The sequence below is a fragment of the Arachis hypogaea genome, chromosome 2 (genome assembly GCF_003086295.3).
Source record: "Arachis hypogaea cultivar Tifrunner chromosome 2, arahy.Tifrunner.gnm2.J5K5, whole genome shotgun sequence".
Lineage (NCBI taxonomy): Eukaryota > Viridiplantae > Streptophyta > Magnoliopsida > Fabales > Fabaceae > Arachis > Arachis hypogaea.
Genome location: NC_092037.1, coordinates 83,083,523 through 83,094,998, shown reverse-complemented (window position 1 = coordinate 83,094,998; position 11,476 = coordinate 83,083,523). Strand labels below are relative to the sequence as shown.

Below are 11,476 nucleotides of genomic sequence, written 5' to 3'. Positions count from 1 at the left end.
GCACAAAAGGGAAGATTTTGTTTTCAATGCAAATTTTTTTCAAGTTTTCAAAATTTTTCAAAATCAAATCTTTTTCAAATCATATCTTTTCAATCAAATCATTTTCAAAATCAATTTCTTTCTTTTTTCAAAGATACTTGCTACCAATTAATGATTTGATTCAACATTTCAAGTATGTTACCTTTTCTGTTGAGAAAGGTTTAATGTTTGAATCATATCTTTTCTTGATAGCCAAGTCATTAATTTTAAAATCAAATCTTTTTAAAATGTTTTTCAAATCATATCTTCTCAATCACATCTTTTTAAAACTAATCATATCTTCTTAACCACATCCTTTTCAAAATAGCTATCAATCAAATCTTTTTAATTTCTAATTTCAAAATCTTTTTCAAAAATCACTTTACTTCTTTTCCACTTTTTGTTTTCGAAAATTATCAATCAAAGTTTTTCAAAAATGTTTTCAAAATCTTTTACTTAATTTTCGAAAATTACTTCCCTTCTTCTCACATCCTTCTATTTATGGACTAACATTATTCCTTAATGCAAAATTCGAATTCCATCTTCTTTGATAAGTTCAAATTTTCTACCTCTGCCTTCTACTTTTCTTTTCCTCTGACACCTCAAGGAATCTCTATACTGTGACATAGAGGATTCCACATTTTCTTGTTCTCTTCTCTTTCATATGAGCAGAAGCAAAGACAAAAGCATTCTTGTTGAGGCTGACCCTGAACCTGAAAGGACCTTGAAGTGAAAGCTAAGAGAAGCTAAGGCACAACTCTCTGTAGAGGACCTAACCGAATTCTTCAAAGAAGAAGAACACATGGAGCCGAAAACAACAACAATGCCAACAATGCAAGGAAGGTGCTGGGTGACTTTACTGCACCTACTCCCGACTTCTATGGGAGAAGCATCTCTATCCCTGCCATTGGAGCAAACAACTTTGAGCTTAAGCCTCAATTAGTTTCTCTAATGCAACAGAAATGCAAGTTCCATGGACTTCCATTGGAAGATCCTCATCAGTTCTTAGCTGAATTCTTGCAAATCTGTGACACTGTCAAGACTAACGGGGTTGACCCTGAGGTCTACAGACTTATGCTATTCCCTTTTGCTGTAAGAGACAGAGCTAGGACATGGTTGGACTCACAACCTAAAGAAAGCCTGAACTCTTGGGAAAAGCTAGTCAATGCCTTCTTGGCAAAGTTCTTTCCCCCTCAAAAATTGAGTAAGCTTAGAGTGGAAGTCCAAACCTTCAGACAGAAGGAAGGAGAATCCCTCTATGAAGCTTGGGAAAGATACAAACAATTAATCAGAAAGTGTCCCACTGATATGCTTTCTGAATGGAGCATCATAGGTATTTTCTATTATGGTCTCTCTGAACTGTCCAAGATGTCTTTGGATAGCTCTGCTGGAGGATCTCTTCATTTGAAGAAGACGCCTACTGAAGCTCAAGAGATCATTGAAATGGTTGCAAATAACCAATTCATGTACACTTCTGAAAGAAATCCTGTGAACAATGGGACTAGTCAGAAGAAAGGAGTTCTTGAGATTGACACTCTGAATGCCATATTGGCTCAGAATAAAATATTGACTCAACAAGTCAATATGATTTCTCAAAGTCTGTCTGGAATGCAAAATGCACCAAGCAGTACTAAGGAAGCTTCATCTGAGGAAGAAGCTTATGATCCTGAGAACCCTTCAATGGAAGAGGTGAATTACATGGGAGAACCCTATGGAAACACCTACAATCCTTCATGGAGAAATTATCCAAATTTTTCATGGAAGGATCAACAGAGACCTCAACAAGGTTTCAACAATAATAATGGTGGAAGAAACAGGTTTAGCAATAGCAAACCTTTTCCATCATCTTCTCAGCAACAGACAGAGAGTTCTAAGCAGAATAACTCTGACTTAGCAACCATGGTCTCTGATCTAATCAAAACCACTCAAAGTTTCATGACTGAAACAAGGTCCTCCATTAGAAATTTGGAGGCACAAGTGGGTCAGCTGAGCAAGAGAATTACTGAACTCCCTCCTAGCACTCTTCCAAGCAATACAGAAGAAAATCCAAAAGGAGAGTGCAAGGCCATCAACATGGCCGAATTTGGAGAGGAAAGAGAGGCAGTGAACGCCACTGAGGAAGGCCTCAATGGACGTCCATTGGCCTCCAATGAGTTCCCCAATAAGGAACCATGGGAATCTGAGGCTCAAAAAGAGACCATAAAGATTCCATTGGACTTACTTCTGCCATTCATGAGCTCTGATGAGTATTCTTCCTCTGAAGAGGATGAGTATGTCACTGAAGAGCAAGTTGCTAAATACCTTGGAGCAATCATGAAGCTAAATGACAAGTTATTTGGAAATGAGACTTGGGAGGATGAACCTCCTTTGCTCACTAAAGAACTGGATAACTTGTCTAGGCAGAAACTACCTCAAAAGAGACAGGATCCTGGGAAGTTTTCAATACCTTGTACCATAGGCACCATGACCTTCAAAAAGGGCTTGTGTGACTTAGGGTCAAGTGTAAACCTCATGCCTCTCTCTGTAATGGAGAAGCTAGGGATCTTTGAGGTGCAAGCTGCAAAAATCTCACTAGAGATGGCAGACAACTCGAGAAAACAAGCTTATGGACTTGTAGAGGATGTTCTGGTAAAAGTTGAAGACCATTACATCCCTACTGATTTCATAGTCCTAGAGACTGGGAAGTGCATGGATGAATCCATCATCCTTGGCAGACCCTTCCTAGCCACAGCAAAGGCTGTGATTGATGTTGATAGAGGAGAGTTGATCATTCAAGTGAATGAAGAATCCTTGGTGTTTAAGGCTCAAGGATATCCCTCTGTCACCATGGAGAGGAAGCATGAAGAGCTTCTCTCAAAACAGAGCCAAACAGAGCCCCCACAGTCAAACTCTAAGTTTGGTGTTGGGAGGCCACAACCAAATTCTAAGTTTGGTGTTGAACCCCCACATTCAAACTCTAAGTTTGGTGTTGGGAGGTTCCAACATTGCTCTGAGTATCTGTGAGGCTCCATGGGAGTCCTCTGTCAAGCTACTGACATTAAAGAAGCGCTTGTTGGGAGGCAACCCAATGCTACATTTCATATATATTTCCTTGTTATTTTATATTTTTTGTAGGTTGATGATCATGAGAAGTCACAAAATCAATGAAAAAAGCAAAAACAGAATGAAAAGCAGAAAGAAAAACAGCACACCCTGGAGGAGAGCGTGCTGGCGTTTAAACGCCAATAAGGCTAGCTGTTGGGCGTTTAACGCCCAGTCTGGCACCATTCTGAGCGTTTAACGCCAGAAAGGGGCACCAGACTGGCGTTAAACGCCAGAAAAGGGCAAGAAGCTGGCGTTAAACGCCATAAATGGGCACCAGCCCGGCGTTTAACGCCAGAATTGGCTAAAAACGCAATTTTGCTTGCCATTTGGTGCAGGGATGACTTTTCCTTGACACCTCAGGATCTGTGGATCCCACAGGATCCCCACCTACCCTACCACTCTCTCTCTCTTCTTCACCCATTCACCAATCACCTCACCACCTCTTCCCCAAAAACCCTTCACCTATCAAATCCCATCTTTCTCTTCACCACTCACATCCATCCTTCATAAAACCCCACCTACCTCACCATTCAAATTTAAACCACTTTCCCACCCAAACCCACCCTCACTTGACCGGACCCTACCCTCCCCCCTCTCCTATATAAACCCATCTTCACTCTTTCATTTTCACACAACCTAAACACCACTTCTTCCCCTTCTTGGCCGAACACAACGCCATTCCATTCTTTCTCATTTCTTCTTCTTCTACTCTCTTCTTTCTTCTTTTGCTCGAGGACGAGCAAACCTTTTAAGTTTGGTGTGGTAAAAGCATTGCTTTTTGTTTTTCCATAACCAATTATGGCATCCAAGGCCGGAGAAACCTCTAGAAAGAGGAAAGGGAAGGCAAAAGCTTCTACCTCCGAGTCATGGGAGATGGAGAGATTCATCTCAAGGGTGCATCAAGACCACTTCTATGAAGTTGTGGCCTTGAAGAAGGTGATCCCCGAGGTCCCTTTTTCACTCAAAAAGAGTGAATATCCGGAGATCCGACATGAGATCCAAAGAAGAGGTTGGGAAGTTCTTACCAACCCCATTCAACAAGTCGGAATCTTAATGGTTCAAGAGTTCTATACCAATGCATGGATCACCAAGAACCATGATCAAAGTGTGAACCCGGATCCAAAGAATTATCTTACTATGGTTCGGGGGAAATACTTGGATTTTAGTCCGGAAAATGTAAGGTTGGCATACAACTTGCCTATGATGCAAGGAGATGAACATCCTTACACTAGAAGGGTCAACTTTGATCAAAGGTTGGACCAAGTCCTCACAGTCATATGTGAAGAGGGCGCCCAATGGAAGAGAGATTCAAGAGGGAAGCCGGTTCAATTGAGAAGGCATGACCTCAAACCCGTGGCTAGGGGATGGTTGGAGTTCATCCAACGCTCAATCATTCCCACTAGCAACCGGTCCGAAGTTACTATAGACCGGGCTATCATGATTCATAGCATCATGATTGGAGAAGAAATAGAAGTTCATGAGGTTATAGCCCAAGAACTCTATAAGGTGGCGGACAAGTCCTCTACCTTGGCAAGGTTAGCCTTCCCTCATCTCATTTGTCACCTCTGTTATTCAGTTGGAGTTGACATAGAGGGAGACATCCCCATTGATGAGGACAAGCCCATCACTAAGAAGAGGATGGAGCACACAAGAGACCCCTCTCATCATGAGATTCCTGAGATTCCTCAAGGGATGCACTTTCCTCCACAAAACTATTGGGAGCAACTAAACACCTCCCTAGGAGAATTGAGTTCCAACATGGGACAACTAAGGGTGGAGCATCAAGAACACTCCATCATCCTCCATGAAATTAGAGAAGATCAAAGAATCATGAGAGAAGAGCAACAAAGACAAGGAAGAGACATTGAGGAGCTCAAGCACTCCATAGGATCTTCAAGAGGAAGAAAGAGCAGCCATCACTAAGGTGGACCCGTTCTTTAATTTCCTTGTTCTTTATTTTTCTGTTTTTTGAAAATTATGCTTATGTTTATCTATGTTTGTGTCTTATGATCATTAGTGTCTTAGTGTCTATGCCTAAAAGTTATGAATGTCCTATGAATCCATTACCTCTCTTAAATGAAAAATGTTCTTAATTGAAAAAGAAAAGAATTGCATGGATTTTGAATTTTATAACAGTTTAATTATTTTGATGTGGTGGCAATATTTTTGTTTTCTGAATGTATGCTTAAACAGTGCATATGTCTTTTGAATTTGTGGTTCATGAATGTTGGCTCTTGAAAGAATGATGAAAAAGGAGACATGTTACTGAGGATCTGAAAAATCATAAAAATGATTCTTGAAGCAAGAAAAAGCAATGAAAAAAAAGAAGAAGAAAATTTCAAAAAAAAAAAGAGAAAAACGAAAAAAAAAGGAAAAGAGAAAAAGAAAAATAGAGTTGTGATCCAAGGCAGAAAGAGTGTGCTTAAGAACCCTGGACACCTCTAATTGGGGACTCTAGCAAAGCTGAGTCACAATCTGAAAAGGTTCACCCAATTATGTGTCTGTGGCATGTATGTATCCGGTGGTAATACTGGAAGACAGAGTGCTTTGGGCCACGGCCAAGACTCAATAAGTAGCTATGTTCAAGAATCATCATACTTAACTAGGAGAATCATTGACACTATCTGGATTCTGAGTCCCTAAAGAAGCCAATCATTCTGAATTTCAAAGGATAGAGTGAGATGCCAAAACTATTCAGAGACAAAAAGCTAAAAGCCCCGCTCATCTAATTAATACTGATCTTCATAGATGTTTTTGGAATTCATTGCATATTTTCTTCTTTTTATCTTATTTGATTTTCAGTTGCTTGAGGACAAGCAACAATTTAAGTTTGGTGTTGTGATGAGCGGATAATTTATACGCTTTTTGGCATTGTTTTTAGTATGTTTTTAGTATGTTTGAGTTAGTTTTTAGTATATTTTTATTAGTTTTTAGTTAAAATTCACTTTTCTGGACTTTACTATGAGTTTGTGTATTTTTCTGTGATTTCAGGTATTTTCTGGCTGAAATTGAGGGACCTGAGCAAAAATCTGATTCAGAGACTGAAAAGGACTGCAGATGCTGTTGGATTCTGACCTCCCTGCACTCGAAGTGGATTTTCTGGAGCTACAAAAGCTCAATTGGCGCGCTCTCAACGGCGTTAGAAAGTAGACATCCTGGGCTTTCCAGCAATAGATGATAGTCTATACTTTGCCCAAGATTTGATGGCCCAAACCGGCGTACAAAGTCACCCTCAGAATTCGCAGCGTTAAACGCCGGAACTGGCACCAAAATGGGAGTTAAACGCCCAAACTGGCACCAAAGCTGGCGTTTAACTCCAAGAAGAGTCTCTACACGAAAATGCTTCAATGCTCAGCCCAAGCACACACCAAGTGGGCCCGGAAGTGGATTTTTATGTCATTTACTCATCTCTGTAAACCCTAGGCTACTAGTTCTCTATAAGTAGGACCTTTTACTATTGTATTAGAGAGCTTTTGATCATGTTTTATGATTGAACCCTCTTTGGGAGGCTGGCCATTCGGCCATGCCTAGACCTTGTTCTTATGTATTTTCAACGGTGGAGTTTCTACACACCATAGATTAAGGTGTGGAGCTCTGCTGTACCTCGAGTATTAATGCAATTACTATTGTTCTTCTATTCAATTCCGCTTGTTCTTGTTCCAAGATATCACTTGTTCTTCAACTTGATGAATGTGATGATCCGTGACACTCATCATCATTCTCACCTATGAACGTGTGCCTGACAACCACCTCCGTTCTACCTTAGATTGGGTGAATATCTCTTGGATTCTTTAACCGGAATCTTCGTGGTATAAGCTAGAACTGATGGCGGCATTCTAGAGAATCCAGAAGATCTAAACCTTGTCTGTGGTATTCTGAGTAGGATTCAATGATTGAATGACTGTGACGAGCTTCAAACTCCTGAGGGCGGGGCGTTAGTGACAGACGCAAAAGAATCACTGGATTCTATTCCGGCCTGATCGAGAACCGACAGATGGATAGCCGTGCCGTGACAGGGTGCGTTGAACATTTCCACTGAGAGGATGGGAGGTAGCCACTGACAACGGTGAAACCCTTGCATACAGCTTGCCATGGAAAGGAGTAAGAAGGATTGGATGAAGACAGTAGGAAAGCAGAGAGACGGAAGGGACAAGCATCTTCATACGCTTATCTGAAATTCCCACCAATGAATTACATAAGTATCTCTATCTTTATCTTTATGTTTTATTCGTATATCACCCATATCCATTTGAGTTTGCCTGACTAAGATTTACAAGGTGACCATAGCTTGCTTCATACCAACAATCTCTATGGGATCGACCCTTACTCGCGTAAGGTTTATTACTTGGACGACCCAGTACACTTGCTGGTTAGTTGTGCGAAGTTGTGTTTATGCCATGGTATTGAACACCAAGTTTTTGGATTCATCACCGGGGATTAATTGAGTTGTGAAAAGTATTGATCACAATTTCGCATACCACCTCCTTTGTGGTTGGACCACTGGTTTGGCATTATCCTCCAACAGGATCTTGTGCATGCAACTAGCTGGGCTAATGCCCTTAAGATCACTTATGGACCACCCAAGAGCTGTCCTGTGTGTCCTTAGCACTTGAATCAGTGCTTCCTCTTCCTGTGGATTTAAAGCAGAGCTTATAATCACTGGAAAAGTGTCACCCTCTCCCAGAAATGCATACTTCAGGGATGGTGGTAGTGGTTTGAGTTCAGGTTTGGGAGGCTTATCCTCCTCCTAAGGAATTTTCAAAAATTCCTTTGTTTCCTCTGGTTCTTCTTGATCAGGCTGAGCATCCTTGAAGATGTCCTCAAGCTCTGATTCTAGACTTTCAGTCATATTGATCTCTTCCACCAAAGAGTCAATAATGTCAGCGCCCATGCAGTCATTTGGTGTGTCTGGATGCTGCATAGCTTTTACAGCATTCAACTTGAACTCATCCTCATTGACTCTCAGGGTTACTTCCCCTTTTTGTACATCAATGAGAGTTCGTCCAGTTGCTAGGAAAGGTCTTCCTAGAATGAGAGTTGCACTCTTGTGCTCCTCCATTTCCAGCACCACAAAGTCAGTTGGAAAAGTGAATGGCCCAACCTTGACAATCATGTCCTCTATTATGCCTGATGGATATTTAATGGAGCCATCAGCAAGTTGGAGGCATATCCGGGTTGGTTTGACTTCTTCAGTCAACCCAAGCTTTCTGATAGTGGAAGCAGGTATTAGATTGATGCTTGCTCCAAGATCACACAGGGCTGTCTTGGTGCAAGCACCTTCTAATGTGCATGGAATCATAAAGCTTCCTGGATCTTGAAGCTTTTTTGGTAAGCTTTTTAGAATGACTGCACTGCATTCTTCAGTGAGAAATACTTTTTCAGTCTCTCTCCAATCCTTCTTATGGCTTAAGATCTCTTTCATGAACTTAGCATAAGAAGGTATTTGCTCAAGTGCCTCTGCAAATGGAATCTTTATTTCAAGAGTCCTTAGATAGTCTACAAAGCGGGCAAATTGCTTATCCTGTTCCGCTTGGCGAAGTTTCTGAAGATAAGGCATCTTGGCTTTATATTCTTCAACCTTAGTTGCTGCAGGTTTATTCCTTATAGAAGTGGTTGAAGAAGCCTTTTTAGAGGGATTTCTGTCAGCACTCTCAGGTGTCTGATCCTCCCTTGGCGTCTGAACGCCAGGATTGGGTGAAGATTGGGCATTTAACGCCAACTTCTCTCCCTTTTCTGGCATTTGAACGCCAGAACTGGGCAGGGAATGGGCGTTTAACGCCAGCTTTCCCCCCTTTTCTGGCGTTTGAACGCCAAAAGTATTCCTCTCTGGGCTCTTACTGTCCTCAGAGGGATTTTGGACAGTGGTTTGGTTATCCTCTGTCAATTGTTCCTTATTTGGCTTTTTGCTACTTTGAGCAGTGTTATTCAATGTCTTCCCACTCCTCAGTTGAACTGCTTGACATTCTTCTGTTATCTGTTTAGATATCTGCTGTTTTGCCTGATTCAACTGCAGTTCTATGTTCTTGTTAGCAATTTTAGTTTCATGGAGCATCTCTTTAAATTCTGCTAATTGTTTTGTCATCAGGTGTAATTGTTGATTAAGCTCAATCATCTGTTCTTGAGGATTAGGATCAGTGGCTACTGCCATGACTTCCTCTTTTGTAGAGAACTCATTGCTAGAGTACAAATGTTGATTTCTAGCAACAGTGTCTATAAGCTCTTGAGCCTCTTCAATTGTCTTCCTCATGTGTATAGATCCACCAGCTGAGTGGTCTAAAGACATCTGAGCTTTTTCTGTAAGCCCATAGTAGAAGATGTCTAACTGTACCCACTCTGAAAACATTTCAGAGGGGCATTTTCTTAGCATACCTCTATACCTCTCCCAGGCATTATAAAGGGATTCATTATCCTCTTATTTAAAGCCTTGGATGTCCAGCCTTAGCTGTGTCATCCTCTTTGGAGGGTAAAAGTGATTCAGGAATTTGTCTGATAACTGTTTCCATGTCTTTATGCTTGCTGTAGGTTGGTTATTCAACCACCTCTTAGCTTGATCTTTTACAGCAAATGGAAACAGTAATAGTCTGTAGACATCTTGATCCACCTCTTTATCACGTACTGTGTCAGCAATTTGTAAGAACTGTGCCAGAAACACAGTAGGTTCTTCCTATGGAAGACTGGAATACTGGCAATTTTGCTGCACTATGATAATGAGTTGAGAATTTAGCTTAAAGCTGCTTGCTTTGATGGGAGGTATACAGATGCTACTCCCATATGCAGCTGTAATGGGGTTAGCATATGACCCCAGAGTCCTTCTGGACTGCTCAATTCCACTTGAGTCCATGATGGATAAAGGGAATATGATATGAATTCACAAGTAATATATATATATATATATATATATATATATATATATATATATATATATATATATATATATATAATTTTTTTTTGAATTGACCGAAAGAATAAAATAAAACAAAAGGAAAATAAAATAAATTTTCGAAAACTAAAAGAAAATAAGATCAAAGCAAATTGAAAACTAAATCAATTAATTAGTTAAAAAGATTTTGGAATTAGCAATAGAAAAGATATGATTGAAAATTATTTTGAAAGAGATTTGATTTTTTTTTTTGAAAAGAGGAAAGAGAAAAACAACAAAATGACACCAAACTTAAAATTTTTAGAAAATCAAACACTAATTTTCGAAAATTTTAAGGGAAAAACACAAAAAGGACACCAAACTTAGAATTTTTAAGGATAAAAAAGGAACTAAGGACATGCAAATTCGAAAATTAAAAGAAAAATAAAAGCATGCAATTGACACCAAACTTAAAATATGAAACTAGTCTCAACTAAAAGACTCTAAACCAACAAAAATAAAACAGTCCTAATCTAAGCAACAAGATAAGCCGTCAGTTGTCCAAACTCGAACAATCCCCGGCAACGGCGCCAAAAACTTGGTGCACGAAATTGCAATCACACTTTTGCAATTCCGCACAACTAACTAGCAAGTGCACTGGGTCGTCCAAGTAATACCTTACGTGAGTAAGGGTCGATCCCACGGAGATTGTCGGCTTGAAGTAAGCTATGGTTATCTTGTAACTCTTAGTCAGGATATCAATAATTATCAGGGTTGATTGTGAAAAGTGAAAGAACATGAAATAAGTACTTGTTTTGTAGTAATGGAGAACATGTTGAGGTTTTGGAGATGCTCTATCTTCTGAATCTCTGCTTTCCTACTGTCTTCTTCTTCAAGCACGCAAGGCTCCTTCCATGGCAAGCTGTATGTAGGGTTTCACTGTTGTCAATGGCTACCTCCCATCCTCTCAGTGAAAATGTTCAACGCACCCTGTCACGGCACGACTATTCAGCTGTCGGTTCTCGATCATGTCGGAATAGAATCCAGTGATTCTTTTGCGTCTGTCACTAACGCCCCACAATCGCGAGTTTGAAGCTCGTCACAGTCATTCAATCATTGAATCCTACTCAGAATACCACAGATAAGGTTTAGACCTTCCGGATTCTCTTGAATGCCGCCATCAATTCTAGCTTATGCCACGAAGATTCTGATTAAGGAATCCAAGAGATATCTACTCAATCTAAAGTAGAACGGAGGTGGTTGTCAGGCACACGTTCATAGTTGAGAATGATGATGAGTGTCACGGATCATCACATTCATCAGGTTTAAGAACAAGTGATATCTTAGAATGGAAGCAAGCATGATTGAATGAAAAACAGTAGTAATTGCATTAATCCATCAAGACACAGCAGAGCTCCTCACCCCCAACCATGGGGTTTAGAGACACATGCTATAGAAGACACAATGAGAAACGTGTAAAGTGTCATGATGTACAGATACAATGTCAAAAGATCC

General features: G+C 40.3%; 1 non-coding gene across 1 annotated transcript; it reads right to left on the bottom strand.

The window, feature by feature from the left end:
* Positions 1-1,224: 1,224 nt before the first annotated feature.
* On the bottom strand, positions 1,225-1,332 carry LOC112764261 (small nucleolar RNA R71). The gene has a single exon (XR_003183074.1). It is a non-coding gene; the product is annotated as a small nucleolar RNA R71 (small nucleolar RNA).
* Between the last annotated feature and the right edge of the window lie 10,144 nt (positions 1,333-11,476).